Source organism: Pan paniscus, chromosome 4 (genome assembly GCF_029289425.2).
Source record: "Pan paniscus chromosome 4, NHGRI_mPanPan1-v2.0_pri, whole genome shotgun sequence".
Taxonomy (NCBI): Eukaryota; Metazoa; Chordata; class Mammalia; order Primates; family Hominidae; genus Pan; species Pan paniscus.
In genome coordinates, this window is record NC_073253.2 from 155,560,391 (window position 1) to 155,578,905 (window position 18,515).

Below are 18,515 nucleotides of genomic sequence, written 5' to 3' on the forward strand. Positions count from 1 at the left end.
GCCACTAGCCATGTTTTTCCTGCCACTTGGAGACAGCCTGCTTATGGCAGGAGACAATGACATGAATACACAAATAGAAGTAGATTCAAGAAGAACTGAAAGGTGGAGCAAGTGCCATGACTACATTATTAAAGCCCTTTTTTCAGATACTTGTGCTAAAACAGTTTCATTCTCATATTCTTTTTCTTTCTTTAAGCTAGTTTGAATTGTTTCTGTCAGTTACCATGGAAAGTCCTAAGCAATATCCTTCAATGCCTAGTCCAAATCTTTCCTCTTTTATGAAGTCCTCTCAGCATAGAACAGTATGAAGAAAATCCCTTCTTTGCATTCTTAACTGGTGGTTTGGTGGATCCCAGCAGCCAATTCCATGCATCTCTTCCCAACTCTGAGTTTAGTGATGTCATGTTGGTAATGTGAAAGTAATCACACCATGAAATCAGCAAATTCTACAAATCAGAGCACTGTTCCCTCTACCCCAGCCCCCAGCCTGTTCACCAGCACATCACTGTCTAAATCCCTTCACAACTGTATCACCCATTTGGATAGTAATCATGTAGTGATTTGTGACACTTCTTGCATTTTGAAAATGGTCAGATTGGGAGGACAAGTACCCCTTATGCTGCATCTGAATCTTCAGAATATCAAAGGAGGAAAGGTCCTGAGAAATAATTTGGTCCACGGTCTTCATTTTATACCCGAAGACAAAGAGGTCCAGAGACCTTCAATGATTTAATGGTTGTGGAGCCAAGAAGAAAGTCTTCTGACTTACACTCATTATTTAAATGTAGGCTTTTTTTTTTTTTGCCATTTTCAGCCTTTTATTTTCTCCAATTTTGGTATAAAATAATATTTTAAAACTATTGTTGAATCATTCCAAACAGCTGATGGCCAAGACCCAAGTTCTCAGATGCTTACTTTTAATAAGGGTCTGTGAGTTTCTCCAGAATGAGATAATTCCAGATGGTGCTCACCAATGTGGCAGTACCGGGGAGATAGCTGTTCATAGAGAGGACTTGCTGCCATTCCACAGACTTCTAAGACCTCAAGCCTGGAGAACTGTATTCATTGTTGTAATGCCATATGAGGGAAAAGATCAAAACAGCCCAGGTTTAAAAGACCATGATGTCGAAGTGAATGTTGGCTGCTCTGTGTATTATGTCACTTAGAATGAAACAAGATCAACCCAAATGAAAGCTTGCTGATTTATTTAAAAAATTAAAAATACACAATTTATTTTTTGATATAGCCATTCTGTTTCCAGGAACTTATTCTGGGAATGTGCATATGGATATTCACTGCAACCTTGTTTAATAAAGGATTGGAAACAATCTAAATGCCCAATAACAGGGAGCTGATTAAATAAATCACTATACATATCTACACAGAGGCAGAATTCTATGTCTTATATGGAATGATCTCTGAGATATACTGTTTAGTGAGAAAAATAAGGAGCAGAACAATGTATATAGTTCGCTACTATACACATTAATAAAAGAAAGGCAAGGAAAACACACAAACACACATGGGCATAAAAACAATTATTTCTGCAAGGATACAGAAATTGTAACCCATGAAGTTGTCTCTGGAGAGGGGAACTGGAAAACAATTGTGAGAGGGAGGCTTATTCACTGCTTGTCTTTTGGAATGATTTGATTTTTAAAACCATGGGAATATGTTATTCAACATCCCTCCCTCCAAGAAAATAAAAAATAAAGTCTATGCTGTGTTGTAGTTTTTGGAAATTCTTCTTTTGCTCTTATGGATGAGCTGGATCTGGGGATGTGCCAGAGTTTGGATGGTTAATAATAGTAATCCCTCTACAATGATATGCTTTCTTAAAAATTTTTTTAAATAGCTTTTTGTTCCATCTTTCAAATTTGGGAAAAGTATTTCCCTCATTATACACCTGAAGGAACTGAGGCACAGAGGCAGGTCATCTTCCCAAGATTACACATTGAATGAGGGTCAGAGTTGGGATAACCAAAATATTGCACCCAGCCATAAGTTCCTTCTACTAGACTATATTTAGCTGGGCAGAGGGCGTCAACAAGCGAGTAGTTTTCATGGGAAGGAAAAGAAGAACCAGAGTTCTCAGAGGCTCTTCTTGCTTTAGGTTTTTTTTGTGTTTTGTTTTGTTTTGTTTTGAGATGGAGTTTCGCTCTTGTTGCCCAGGCTGGAGTGCAATGGCGTGATCTCGGCTCACCACAATTTCTGCCTCCCAGGTTCAAGCAATTCTCCTGCCTCAGCCTCCAAGTAGCTGAGATTACAGGCATGTGCCATCATGCCCGGCTAATTTTTGTATTTTTAGTAGAGACGGGGTTTCACCATGTTGGTCAGGCTGGTCTCGAACTTCTGACTTCAGGTGATCCACCTGCCTTGGCCTCCCAAAGTGTTGAGATCACAGGCATGAGCCATCACGCCTGGCCCCATTTCAGATTTTAAGAAAGTTAAAGCTCTGACCGGACGCGGTGGCTCACGCCTGTAATCCCAGCACTTTGGGAGGCTGAGGCAGGTGGATCATCTGAGGTCGGGAGTTCGAGACCAGCCTGACCAACATGGAGAAACCCCATCTCTACTAAAAAAATACAAAAAAATTAGCTGGGCGTGGTGGCGCATGCCTGTAATCCCAGCTGCTCGGGAGGCTGAGGCAGGAGAATCGCTTGAACCTGGGAGGCAGATGTTGCGGTGAGCTGAGTTCGCGCCATTGCACTCCAATAGCCGGGGCAACAAGAGTGAAACTCCATCTCCAAAAAAAAAAAAAAAGTTAAAGCTCTGAGACAGAGTCCTAGTGTAGAAGAAATCAGACTAAAATAGGTATCGTTTACATTCAACAAGAATTGACCCAGAAAAGCTCCAATCAGTTTCCAGATGTAACTCGAAGGGCCTCAGCTGGAAAGACTTCATTTTGGAATCTGATGCAAAAAGCTCTTGATGAGGTTTCTCCACTCAGTGTGTGGATCAGAAATGAACTAACATTTGATTTGAGAAAATGCCCTGCTAAGTTCTAGAGGCTTCTGCTTTGTAGAATCAGGTTCTGAGGAAAGTAGCCTACGAATGAGTCCAGAAACAGGCTTTGCCACATTTTGCCCGCGTGATTTTAGGAGGGAATATGAGAAATAAAGGATCCATCTTTGCCTTTTGGCTGGGAAGAAAAGTAGGAGTCCCACATTAAGGAAATGAGACATGATTAAACTGCATAAATGAGATATTGCTAGTGGCTGGAAAGGGGTATTTTAACTGTTAGCAGTTCTGAAGCAGAAGGTGACTAATTTCTCTAAATCTTGTATTTCAAAAGACTTCTACAGATGTCCTTTAAATAACACTCAGAAGACTATGCCTCATCCACTTAATTTACATCCAGTAAATTTATTTTATTGACACTAAATTAAAAATCTTGAAGTATTCAAGAATGTGTAATGTGCTACTACTTGTGAAGAAAAAAAGGTTACACACACACACACACACACACACACACACACACACACACACACACAATGTACCCAGGCACCCATGCACATACTTGTTTATTAATAACTATCTCTTTAAAAATCCATAATCTGGTAACAGTAGCTGCCTCTGGGGAGAATTCTGGAGCTGGGAGATAGGACGGGAGTCACAGCTTTCTCTGTACTGTTGCAATTTACCATATGCATGTATTACATATTAAAGATAAGACATTCTAAAAAAAGCTCAAAGGGAAAAACATAGATGTGGTGGCTACTCTGTAACCAATTAAGTAAATTTAGCATTACCAAGGATGTAACAATTTGGCATTTTATACCTACTAAACTGAATCAAATGATACTAACCTGAATTGAATAAAGCCTTTCAACCTAACCTCTGATTAGCAGAAAACCTAGAATAATTCGTTAAATGGCATATAAGAAGATACTCCAATCAACTAAGTGGGATATTCTTCAAAATTTTAATGTCATGAAAAAATAAAAAGGTGGTTCAGAAATAAAAGATAATAAAATCAGAAATAAAAGATATTGGGGGGGACTTTCAATATGGTCTCAGTATTAGGTAATATTAAAGAATTATTACTTTTTATCAGGTGTGAAGAATGGTTTTGTACTTAGAAAGGATAATGTCAGCTGGTCATGGTGGCTCACACCTGTAATCCCAGCACTTTGGGAGGCCGAGGTGGGTGGACTGCCTGAGGTCAGAAGTTCGAGACCAGCCTGGCCAACATGGTGAAACCCCATCTCTACTAAAAATACTAAAATTAGACAGGGGTGGTGGTGTGCGCCTGTAATCCCAGCTACTGGGGAGGCTGAGGCATGAGAATCACTTGAATCCAGGAGGTGGAGGTTGCAGTGAGCTGAGATTGCGCCATTGCACTCCAGCTTGAGCAAAAAGAGTGAAACTGTTTAAAAAAAAAAAAAAAAGGATGTCCTTATTTTTAGGAGATGCATGCTGAAGTATGTAGGGGTAAAGGCACACGATGAACTCACTTTAAAATGGTTCGGAAAACACACATGAACACACGTGCAAGTGTACGCATGCACAGACAGACACACACCGTATTGGTTATTAAGCTATAGTCTCAGTTCCAAACTCAGTTACGTGATGCCAGGGCTGGTACTTTGCAAATCCCATTTCTTCTTTACCAGCCAGCCTTCTGTCAGCCTGCAAATAGGGAATACTAGAAGAAGATTGGAAGTCAAGAACAGTGGCAAGGAACTTGGTCCTTTCTGTTTTGTTCCTGTTACTGTCATTGTCACTAAGCAACTGTTCCTTACCCTGGCAATGACAGTTATTTCCCGTAGGAGCAGCTGGTTCAAGTTTGCATTTTTTTCCACAATCTCAGTCTCATTATACTTCTTCAGACAACCAGTATCAGATGGCAGATGCTCTCTCAGTCCCAGCTCCGTGGGGCCCTCCATCAAAGTTTCTGCATTTTAATAATCTCAAATTACTCTCCATGTTCTCCCAGCTGTAGGGCTGGTAGCTGCTTTGTGCATTTACTATAGTATTCCTTTTGCCCCTCAAGTTCTCCAATACCTGCTTAACACTTCTTTATGTTAAATTCTCCCTGTGAAAGTAACTGGTATAGCTTATGTATCCTGACTGAACCCTGATTGATTCAGAAATTGGGATCAGGAGTCCCAGGAAACAGACTCTCAAAGATGGAATTTTTGAGGTGTTTGGGTTTGTCTTTAGACTTGAATGAAATGTTGAGCTTTTTGTCATGAAATGGGATGCTGGTATGACACTGATATTCAAATTATTTATTGTAATAAAGAACCCCCTGAGGCAGGTGACTTGGGGGCCCACGTGGCTGCTTGGAATGAAGATGACTATAAACATTGTGAGGTGGGATGCCTGCTTCTGAGTGCATGGAGTGCTTACAGGAAGAAAATGTCACACTCAGCTCTTTCAAATCTCAGCTCAAGTCTTTGTCAGAGAACTAGAGAGCATCTGTGGCAGTCCTAAAAGTATCTAAATGAGATTTAGATACATTTCATAGCCCACATTTCCCAGCGAAAGTTAGGGTGAGAATTTGGAAAGTGTCCCCAAGACTTGGAATGAGGACATCTTCATGGACTTGGATGAAGCTGAAAATCTTCCATGTCTGAGATTAGCTATCTTTTGCTTGAAGACCATGTAATAACCTCACCTGAGGCAAGAGCCTTTCAAGGAGGTGCCTATATTCTCTAAGACACAGCCTAACTACTCCTTGTTGCCACCAGGACGTAACTAGGGTCAAACCCAGCATATTCCAAGGGAACAAATACAAAGTCTGATTCCGAAGGAAATACTTTATAATCCAAAAGAACTGCAAGATTTTTCTGATTTCTATAGGCTGAAACCTGGTCAATATATATTGGAATGGGATTCTAAGAGTGTTAGACCAAAGAAGGTGGAATATAACAGGCCAAATTTACTGGTATGAGAGTACTTATCAGAGATTCTGGGTGTTAGATTGTATTAAGAATTTACTTACTTAGACGACAGAAACTTGGACTAAACAGTAACCTATATATAATAAGTTTGAGGTCTCAGAACTTTCTGGCATAATGTAGAGAAAAGAATCCAAAGTCTTAAGAGGTTCTTAGTGATAAGGCAAATGACTTTTTTTCTCTATACCAATTTGCAATGAACACCAGAAACAGTTTGTCTTTACCTGACAGAGCCAAGAGATCACCTTCACAGACTTGCCTTAGGGATATATTAACTTAATGACTGCTATAATATAGTCTGCAGAGATTTCGATCATCTTGACATTCCAGAGTAACTGATCTGATAAGAAGGTAGTAGCAAGTACTTTAGATGTCTTAGCAAAATGCATGTGGGTCAGAGAATGGGAGATAACCACCACAAAAATAGAGGGACTCATGACCTTAGCAAAGTTTCTGATGTGCTAATAGTCTGGAGCATATTGCAATATCCCCTTCAAGGTGAACAAGAAGTTGCTGTGCCTTGCATGACCTACCACTATACAGCAGAGGAACAGTGCTTGATGAGCTTCTTTTTAAATCTGGATGCAACATATACCACAAATGAGTGATGCTGCTCTGACCCATCTACCAAGTAATCCATAAGACTGCCAGTTTGGAGTGGAGACCAGAGCCCGAAATGGCTCTGCAGCAAGTCCATGCTGTAGTGCTAGCTACTCTGCCACTTGCAGCTTAAGAGGCAGCAGATCCAATGACACCTGAATGTGGCAAATAGGAATTCTTTATGGAGGCTTTGGCAAATGCCAATAGGAGAACTGAAGCATTGACCTCTGGGGTGGTAGAGAAAATCCACACCCTCTTCTGTAGATAACTATTTTTCTCCTGAGAAATAGTCACTGATTTGATACTAGGCATCTAACCATGGGACAGGGTGCTATTTGATCCAGCAAGCCATAAATTGGAGTGAGCATAGCAGCAATCTATCCTCAAGTGGAAAGAAGTACAGAAGAAACAAAGATTAAGCACATTTGGAAGGCACAAGCAAGTTGCCTGAGTAAGTGGCTTAACACCATTGACACCTACTTGTGTTGCAAGCCTTCTTTTTTCTCAATCCATAATTTAGGCTACATGGGGAGTTCTTTATGACCAGCTGACTAGCAGGAAGAAATTTAGAACTGGCTTATAATTTATTCTGACCAATATGCTGGTACAAGCTGGTTGCTGCAAAATCTATTGCAGCATTACAACCCCGATCAGGTATGTCTTGGAAAGATCCTAATGAAGGGAAAAGTTCCTAGAGAAAATTTTGAGCAGTACATTTGGTTCTCTACTATGTCTGAATTGAACAATATCCATAAGTATGGATCTAAACTGCAGTAGTCAAGGGAAGTTACTAATGGTTTGATGGACGATCAGGGACTTGGAAAAAACAGATTGAGAAGATAAGTGACAAAAAGGTGTGGGGGACAGGTACATGAATGGACCTCTTAGAATAGGCAGAGAATTAAAGATAATTGTGCTCCAGATGAATACTTACCAAAGGATGTTGTGTGCCCATGAGAATGCACTTTGCAGCTGTCAACTACAGGAAACATAATTAACCAGGGTCCCCAGAGGCTGAAATTAATGCATTCTGAATTTCATCACTGTACTTGTGCCGGTTCACGCTTCCTGGGAGCTCTCCCCAGCAAATGTCTGAGCATGGCAGGAATACTTAGCCACGCCTATTGCTGGAATATATGGGTCTCTTGTGACAGCTGACTTTGGCTTGAGGTCTTCCGGACTGCCTTGCTGAACCTAAACTAACACAGACATCCATCCACTGCAGAGGAGGCTCTCAATAAACAGTAAGACAAGATGACACTCTTTCACATAGACCAATGGAAAAGATAAAAGAACCCAGAAATAAATCTACATATTTATAGCCAACTCATTTTTGACAAAGGCACCAAGAAAATAAACTTAGGAAAGGGTGGTCTCTTTAATTAGTGGTGCTGGGAAAACTGGATATCCACATACAGAAGAATGAAATGAGATCTCTTTTACAACATACAAAAATCAACTAAAAATGGATTAAAGACTTAAACCTAAGTCCAAGAACTATTAAATTACTAGACAAAAACATAGAGAAAACCCTACAGGATATTGGTCTGGGAAAAAATTTTTGAATAAGACCTCAAAAGCACAGGCAACAAAAGAAAAATAGACAAAGGGATTAACTTAAATGAATAAGCATCTGCACAGTAAAGGAAACAATCAACAGAATGAAAAGACAACCTACAGAATGGGAGAAAATACTTGCAAACTATCCATTTGACAAGAGATTAATATAATAATAAAAGAACAATATATAAAGAACTCAAGCAACTCAATAGCAAAAACTAAATAATCCAAATTAAAAATGGGCAAAAGTCCTGAATAGATAATTCTCAAAAGAAGACATAAAAATGGCCAACAGGTGTATGACAAAATGTTCAACATCACTAATCATCAGGGAGATGCAAATCAAAACCACAATGAGATATCATCTACCCCAGTTAAAATGGCTATTGCCAAAAAGACAAAAAATAATAAATGCTAGTGAGGATGCAGAGAAGGAGAATGCTCATACGTTGTTGGTAGGGATGTAAAGTGGTACAGTGAATATGGAGAGCAATGTGGAGGTTCCTCAAAAAAACTAAAAATAGAACCACTATATGATCCAGTAATCCCACTGCTAAGTATGTATCCACAAGAAAGGAAATCAGTGTATCTGCACTCCTATGTTTACTGCAGCACTATTCACAACAGTAAACATATGGAACCAACCTAAGTCTCCATCAATGGATGAATGGATAAAGACATGGTATATATACACAATGGAATATTATTTGGCCTTAAAAAAAGAATGAAATCCTGTCATTTGCAGCAACATGAATGAGACTGGAGGTCATTATGTTCACTGAAATAAGTCAGGCCTAGAAAGACAAATATCACATGTTCTCAGTCATATGTGGGAGCTAAAAACATGGATCTCATGGAGATAGAGAGTAAAATGGTAGTTAGCAGAGGCTGCAAAGAGTAGGGTGGTGGTGGTGGTGGTGGGCAGGGGAGAATGCAGAGAAGTTGGTAATTAAGTAAAAAAAAAATTACAGTTATAAAGAAGGAATATGGGGCTGGGCATGGTGGCTCACACCTGTAATCCCAGCACTTTGGGAGGCCGAGGTAGATGGATCACTTGAGGTCAGGAGTTCGAGACCAGCCTGGCCAACATGGTGAAACCCCGTCTCTACTAAAAATACAAAAATTAGCCAGGCGTGGTGGCAGGCGCCTATAATCCCAGCTACTCGGGAGGCTGAGGCAGAAGAATTGCTTGGACCCGGGAGGTGGAGGTTGCAGTGAGCTGAGATCTCACCATTGCACCCTAGCCTAGACAACAAGAGCAAAACTATGTCTCAAAAAAAAAAAAAAAAAAAAAAAAGAAGGAATATGTTATAGCATTCAATAATACAGTAGGGAACCTATAGTTAACAGTAATTTATTGTATACTTCAAAATAGCTAGAAAAATTGTAATGCTCCCAACACAAAGAAAAATGTTTGAGGTGACAGATATTACAATACCCCGATTTGATCATGACACATTGTACACATGTGTAAAACTGTCACATGTACACCCCAAATATGTATAACTCTCAAATATCAGTTTAAAAAAAGAAAAAAAGATGACATACTCTGTGGATATCAGATGGCCTCTTTAACCAGCCTTCCCAATGACTGCCCAATAGGTCCATGTACAAGAGAGGCCATGCTGGCAAGGATGGAGACTTACATTTAGGCTCAACAACATGGACTTCCCCTCACCAAGTTTGATATGCTGAGTGCCTGACCTGCCAACAGCAGGGACCAACACTGAGCGCCTAACATAGGTACTTGGTGGCAGGTTGATTACAGTGGGCACTTTCTATTTACTGTCACTAGAAAAGATACATATTCTGGATATGACTTTGCCTTTATTATCTCTGTCAGCCTTATTAACTGTCATGGTATCATGCATCACATTACTTCTTATCAAAGATTAGCAAAGGAGTATGTATTAGTCTGCTTGGGCTGCCACAATAAAATGCCACAGACTAGGTGAATTAAACAACAGAAATTTATTCCTTACAGTGGAGGGTGTGAAGTCCAAGATCAAGGTACTGGCAAGGTAGGTTTCATTCTAAGGCCTCTTCTCTTGGCCTTGTAGGCAGCTGCCATCTTGCACAAATCTCTTGGTATCTCTTCTTCTTATAAGGGCACTAATCTCACGGGACCAGGGTCCTGCCCTCATGACCTCACCTAACCCTAACGCCCTCCCAAAGGTCCCATCTCCAAGTACTGTCATATTGATGGGGGGTCAGGCCTTCAACATATGAATTTGGGGGGGAAACATTCAGTCCATAACAAAGTGTGGCAATAGACTGATGCCCATGGAATTTATTGGTTTTGTCATGTACTTCATCACCCAGAAGCATCTGCTTTGTTAGAATGATAGAATGATTTACTTAAGACTCAGTTACTTGCAACTGAGAGAAAATAACCTAAAAGGATTAGGTTCTATTTCACAGGATGCAGTATGTGCTTTGAATTGATAACCAAAGATATGTAACCCTAACTTCCAAGGTCAAAATATGAGCCCAGAAATCAAGGAGTGAAAGTGGGAGTGGCTCATTTTACTATTGCACCTAATAATCCACTCACAGAATCTGTGCTTCCCTTTGCTGCATCTGTGAACTGTTATTTTGGCAGTCTTGTTTCCCAAGAGAGGAATGCTTCCACCAGGGGATATAACAGTGGTTTTAGTGAATTGTAAGTTGAGACTGTCACTGATCATTTTGGGGTTGTGCTATGAGGATGAATTCCAGTGGGCCTGAAATTGGCCTCACCTGTTTGCATAACACCAAATCCTGGTCAAGGCATAATATATCCTGATTAATAATATTGTTTTGTAACCTTATGTATGAGGAGTTTCAGGGTAGTTTGTACCAGTTTGTCAACACTGTTTATTGTAATAGTCAGATGAATGATTTATACCTAGAGACCTCTGTCCCTCCCGCTGTTCTCCTTCCTCCAGGGACACAAAAACTTGGTTGCTGGGGCTGGTTATGTGCCAAAAATACGCCTGTGTGAACAGCAGGGAGTAAGAAACCCCAGCCGAGGCTCCATTTTGAGCACTCTGGTTCTGAGGTGTTCCATGCTCATACTGTTGGTCCCTGATCCAAGAGAGTGTGTCCCTACTGCCCTGTGTTAGTTTCCTATTGCCGCTCTAACACTTTACCACAAAATCAGTAGCTTAAAATGACATAAATTTATTATCTTACATTCTGTAGGTCAGAAGTCCAAAATCAGTCTTATGAACTAAGGTAAAGTTGTCAGTCAACAGGCTGATTGCTTCTGGAAATTCAAGTGGAGAATCTGTTCTTACCTTTTCCAAATTCTAGAGGCTGCCTGTATTCCTAGGCTGGTGGCCTCTTCTTTCATCTTCAAAGCTGGCAGAGTAGCATCTTCAAAACTCTGACTCCCTGACCTTTGCTTTTATCCTCACATCTTGACTCTCCTGTCTCCTTATGAGAGGGACCCTTGTGACCACAATGGGCCCATTGGATAATCCAGGATAATCTTCCTATCTCAAGATATTTCACTTAATCACATTTTCAAAGTCTTTTTTTGCCATGTAAAGTAACATATGTACAGGTTTCAGGGATAAATATGCAGACACCTTTGAAGGACCATTTTTCTGCCTACCACAGGCCCTGACAATTAGTGCTCAAAATTGTCCTCTCCAGACCTCTTCTTATGAGGCAGCCTTTGGGTATGATGCATATCTGTACTTTAATGCGGATACTATACTATGTTCTTTTCCTGTAATAAATTATAGATTTGTCATTTTGGGTCCTATTATCTGGCAAATGAATTCTGTCCATCACCATTAGTACTGGGCTCATGTCACTGAAGCAATACGCAAAGAGGGGGAATATTTTACTGGCTAGGGTAATCAATAATGATTACTAAGGAGAAATTGGGTTGCTGCTACACAATGGCAGCAAGAAAGACTATGTCTGGGACACCAGGGGATGCTCTGAATACACCTCTTAAAGCTTCCATGTCCGATAACAAATGTTAATAAAAAGTAATTCTTTTTATTTCTTTTTATTGCCTAATTGTCCTGGTTAGAATCTCCAAGTACAATGTTAAATAAAAGTGGTGGCTGGGAGCAGTGGCTCACATCTGTAATACTAGCACTCTGGGAGGCCAAGGCAGGCAGAATGCTCAAGCTCAGGAGTTTGAGACCAGCCTGGGCAACATGGCAAAATCCCATCTCTACAAACAATATAAACAATTAGCCTGCCATGGTGGTGTGTGCTTGTGGTTACAGCTACTCAGGAGGCTGAGGCAGGAGGATCGTTTGAGCCTGGGAGGTGGAGGCTGTAGTGAGCCATGATTGTGCCACTGCACTCTAGCCTGAGCAACAGAGATAGGCCTTGTCTCAAAAAAACCAAGCAAGTGGTGAGAGTAGACAGTCTTGACTTTTCCTGATCTTATAGGGAAGGCTTTTTTTTTAAACCACTAAGTATGTTAGCTGTGGGTTTTTCATATTTTCATAAATGCTCATCAAGTTGAGGACATTTCCTTCTATTTCTAGTTTTTTTTTTTAATTAAAGGATATTGGATTTGTCAAGTGTTTTTTTTCCCGTCTGTTGAAATGATCATGTGGTTTCTTTTATTCTGTTAGTTTGATGTATCCTACTGGTTGACTTTCACACTGAACCAACCTTGCATTCTTGGAATAAATCTCACTTGGTCACAATGTATAATTTTTGTCATACGTTGCTGGATTGAGTTTGCCAGTATTTTATGGAGGATTTTTATAAGCATATTCATAAGGAATACTGGTCTGCAGTTTTCTTGTGATGTTATTTGTTTGGTTTGATATCATGGAATGAGGTAAGTGTTCCTTCCTTTTCATTTTTTTGGAAGAATTTGTGAAGGATTGGTGTTCTTTTAATATTTGTTAGAATTCATCAGATGACAGTGAATCCATCTGGCCCTGAGCCTTTCTCTGATTCCTTGGATTTTTTTTGGATTACTGACTCAATCTTTTTACTTGTTATGGGTCTATTCAGGTTTCCTATTTTTTCTTGAGTCAGTTTTGGGAGTTTGTGCCTTTCTATTAATTTTTCCGTTTCATCTAGGTTATCTAATTTGTTGGTATGCAATTGTTCATAATATTTCCTTCTTTGATTCTGTAAGGTTGGTAGTAATGTCCCCTTTCATTCCTGTTTTTTTTAGGTCTAACTTAAGGTTTGTCAATTTTGTTAATATTTTCAAAGGACTAACTGTTGATTTCTATGATTTTCTCTATTGTTGGTGAGTTTCATTTATTTCCACTTTAATCTTTATTATTTCCTTCCTTCTGCTTGCTTTGGGTTTAGTTTGCTCTTATTTCTCTAGTTTCTTTAGGTGGAAGTTTAGGTATTGACTTTTCTTTTTTTTTGAGACAGAGTCTTGCCCTGTCACCTAGGCTGGAGTGCAATGGTGCGATCTCTGCTCACTGCAACCTCTGCCTCCTGGGTTCAAATGATTCTCCTGCCTCAGTCTCCCAAGTAGCTGGGATTACAGGTGCCTGCCACCACACTCAGCTAATTTTTTTATTTTTAGTAGAGACGGGTTTTCACCATGTTGGCCAGGCCGGTCTCAAACTCCTGACCTCGTGATCCGCCTGTCTCGGCCTCCCAAAGTGTTGGGATTACAGGCGTGAGCCACTATGCCTGGCTGACTTTTCTTTTTAATGTAAGCATTTACAGCTTACATTTGTTCTCCGCTAGAACAAAGGAGGCAGAAGGTGGAATAGCTTTTGCTTGCTGGGTCTCCTGGCTTCCTTCTTTTTCCCATGCTGGATGCTTCTTCCTGCTCCTGCCGCCCTTGGACATCAGACTCCAGGTTCTTCAGCCTTTGGACTCTTGGATTTACACCAGTGGATTGCCAGGGGCTCTAGGGCCTTCAGCCACAGACTGAAGGCTGTATTGTTGGCTTCCCTAGTTTTGAGGCTTTCAGACTGAATCCCTACTGGCTTCTCTCATCCACACCTTGCAGATGGCCTATCGTGGGACTTCGCCTTGTGCATCATATGAGCCAATTCTTTCTAATAAAATCCCTTTCACATATACATACATCCTATTCATTCTGTCCCTCTGGAGAACCCTAATACAGGTAGCAAAACCGACCACTGGAAGTCCAGACACATCCTATTAGTTTAGAATGTATAGCATCTTTCCTATTAATTCCAGCAAAAGTACTACAGCTAACTAATTAGCCAGTAGGGGGTAATATGGACTGATAGTGGGGGGAAAATAGTTCCTCAAGAAAAATCAGGGTGTTATTATTAAAAGAAGCAAGTGAATGAATGAATGCTAAGCAGGTCAAAACAAGATGATCAGACTGTCAGATCTCTTGATTCCTATATGCCAAGAACTACAAAGTTTATACAACTAATCAGTAGCTGAGGCAGGACTCAATCCATTGCTGAAGTATGATAAGATTTACAGCAAATTTGTAAAACAAAAGTAAAATAATCTAAGGTCTCTCTTTATTCATAGAAGCACAAATCACAACACACAATAACCTTATACTGCCCTTCAAATTAACGTAGACTTTGAAAGCTTCAAATTCAATGTTTCTAAATGCCTGGTAGATATTAAAGCCATGCTCATAGTATTTGATATAATTTAGTGCTAAAAAAAAAAAAACCTGTATACTATCCAGAGCTTTTTTTTTTTTTTTAATGGGTCTCTCTCTATTGCCAAGGCTGGAGTGCAGTGGCATAATCACAGCTCACTGCAGCCTCCACCTCCAGGGCTCAAGCGATCCTCCCAATTCAACCTCCCAAGTAGCTAGGACTATGAGGGCATGCCACCACACTCGGCTAATTTTTGTAAAGAAAGGGTGTCACTTTGTTGGCCAGGCTGGTCTTGAGCTCCTGGGCTCAAGTGATCCTCCTGCCATGGCCTCCCAAAGTGCCAGGATTACAGCTGTGAGCCACTGTGCCCAGCCTTTTTTTTTTTTCAGACAAGGTCTCACTCTGTCACCCAGGCTGGAGTGCAGTGGCACCATCATGGCCTACTTCAGCCTCAACCTTTTGGGCTCAAGGAAACCTCCTGTCTCAGTCTCTTGAGTAGCTGGGACTACAGGCATGTGCTACCATGCCCAGCTAATTTTATTTTTTGTAGACACGGGGTCTTGATATGTTGCTCACGCTAGTCTTGAACTCCTGTCCTCAACAGCCCTCCTGCCTCAGCTTCCCAAAGTGCTGGGATTACAGGTGTGAGCGACTGCACCCGGCCGCAAAGCCTATTTTTAAAAATTGAGGCTGGGCGCAGTGGCTCATGCTTGTAATCCTAGCACTTTGGGAGGCCAAGGCAGGTGGATCACTTGAGGTCAGGAGTTCGAGACCAGCCTGGCCAATATGGTGAAACCCTATCTCTACTAAAAATACAAAAATTAGCTGGACGCAGTGGTGGGCATCTGTAATCCCAGCTACTTGGAAGGCTGAGACAGAAGAATCTCTTGAACCCGGGAGTGGAGGTTGCAGTGAGCCGAGATCACGATCACACCACTGCACTCCAGCCTGGGTGACAGAATTAAACTCCGTCTCAAAAAAAAAAAAAAAAAATTGAGATATAATTCAAGTATCATCAAGTTCACTCTTTAAAAGTATAAGTTAGCCGGGTGCGTGGGCACACGCCTGTAACCCCAGCACTTTGGGAGGTCGAGGCGGGTGGGTCACGAGGTCAGATCGAGACCATCCTGGCTAACATGGTGAAACCCCGTCTCTACTAAAAATACAAAAAAATTAGCTGGGCGTGATGGCGGGTGCCTGTAGTCCCAGCTACTCAGGAGGCTGAGGCAGGAGAATGGCGTGAACCCAGGAGGCGGAGCTTGCAGCGAGCCGGGACGGCGCCACTGAACTCCAGCCTGGGCGACAGAGCAAGACTCTGCTTCAAAAAAAAAAAAAAAAAAAAAAAAGTGTAAGTCTATTTGGTTTTGCTTCCCATTGGCTCATGCCTGAAAATGCTGACCTATTATTTACTAACTTTCAGCAGTTTTTGGTGGCTTAGACAAACAGTGAGGATGTCAAAAATGCACATGCTTGTATTACAGAAAAAGTCATTGATATTTTCTCTTTCCCACCTGGGTTTCCCAGTGATTTCTTGCAGTCTCGTGGTTACTGGCTCCAACAGAGTTCTGCCTGCCAGTTTTCAGTCCACAGAGGCGCAGGTAAGGAATTTTAAATTTGAGCCACTAGTACCTTTTCTAGAGATGTTTAAAATCAGCTATTTGGCAAAATCTGTAATGTGAGTAAAGTTCCTTTCTCATTCAAACCTATACAGAGAGTGACATCTGCTGGTCATGAAGATTATGTTTTTATTCTATTTTTACTCCTTTTCAAAATTTATCAATGACTCTAAAATAAAACATAAGAAAAGTAATTATCTCTTCTTTGGGAAAAAAGAAACCAACACATGACTAAAAATTCCAATATATGTACCATTGTGGGACATTTTTAAACTAAAAAAATTGAAATTCCTTCATTTTAGCAAACACTGCAGCTCTTTCATTTGATCAGGAGAAAATAAATTGTTGTAGAATTTGAAAATGAATAAAAACCCTAGTTAGCCATTTCCTTAAAAATGTCCTTTGAGTTTTTGTTTCAGAGCAGCAATAACTAATTTAGTCTAAGACCTAATGAAAGACTGGCTATCAAAGGTCATTTCATCCTGGTCCTTCTATCATACTATTAAATCCTAGGTTTCATACATGCCCATGTCCCTATTCCTACCTCCTTCCTAACTTTAGAATTGCATACAGATTAAACTTTATATATACACATCTAGATTTTTTTTTTTTTTGAGATGGAGTCTCACTCTGTCACCTAGGCTGGGGTGCAGTGGCACAATCTCAGCTCACTGCAACCTGTGTCTCCTGGGTTCAAGCAATTCTTCCGTCTCAGCCTCCTAAGTAGCTGGGATTACAGGCGCATGCCACCATGCCTGGCTAATTTTTGTATTTTTAGTAGAGGTGGGCTTTCACCATTTTAGCCAGGCTGATTTCGAACTCCTGACCTAGTGATCCGCCCGCCTTGGCCTCCCAAAGTGCTGGGATTACAGGCATGAGCCACCGCGCCTGGCCTACACATCTAGATTTCCATATTAGTTTGGAAATTTTTCTGTCTTTGATGTTAGCTTGTAATAGGAAAATTAGGACCTATATTCTGTTACTATATTTTTAAGTGAAAAAAGGTGTGTATTTATACTTACTGATAAAATATAAACTTTGATTTGCGTACTAATGTGGCATCTAAATTTGGTAGTCAGGTTCCATTTCCCTTCAGGTTTATTTTTTATTTTTCAGTATTATAAAAATGTTCTGATTAGCCACCTTATAAGTAAAACTTTTGGACATTCCTGATTCTTTCCACATGATAAATTTATAGAGGAAAAAATCTTAATCAAAGGGCTATAAATAACCAACAAAGAGACTAACATTAGTGTAATAATAATAAAAAATTGAGAGGAGTAGAAGAGATGGATATTTTATAAATTCAATCCTTACATATTATCTAGGGGAGTCAATATATAACTTTTAAAGCTGATTCAACTGCTATATGTCATGGTATGAACATACTACTTAAGAGATGTGGGTGGAACCACAAGAAATTACAGAAGAAATGGGTAATTGGGCAGGAAGGGGATTGTGGCTTTTCCTTAAAGGACTCTCTATATCATTTTTTCCCAGCCTTGAGCATGTAGTACTTTGATAAAATATTGTTTAAAAATATAAATGAAAATTTATTTAAATTAAAAAATATTTTGCCAAATTATCATCCAGAAAAAGTGTGCTAAGTTAGATTCCCATGGGGAGTTTTTTGATGGTCTTGAATTACTCCATTGATTTCATGTCAATTTATTTATGATTTATACTCTGACATTTTGAACTTAGAAAAATACATATAAGATGTAATATAAGTGACAAAATTAGGGTAAAGGAAAAATAAGTATAGGAAAAATTGAACCCAGAGGACCCAAGAATCCAAGAATCCATCAGAACAGTCTGGAAAGCTGGTTATGAATGAGGATCCTTGACCTTATCACAGGCCTACTAATCACAATCTCTAGGGTAAGGCTCAGGAATCTCCTTTTCAGCAGCCTTGATAACTTGGAGTTCTGAAGTAATTTAAAGATGACAAACAGTGATTAATATATTAGGCTATTTATTAATATGATATTCATAGCACAGGAGCTAGGGGAATGGACACTGTGAGACTAACTCCAAAGAGTATATTTAAAAATAAGTCTTATATAAGCCAGATCATTCCTTTTCCCATTATATTTCATAATCCTCTTCTGATTTCATTAACCTCTCCATAACAAAGATGGGCAAACTCAATCTTTCATTTTGCCTTTTTGACTTCTGGGATATCTTCTCTTTTCTCCTGGCTCAATTTCTAGCCTATTGCACCATTTAGCTGGATATTCTAGTGCTTAGGTATCTTTTTCATATACCACACGAACAGGTTAAACAGATACTTAGAATTAGGA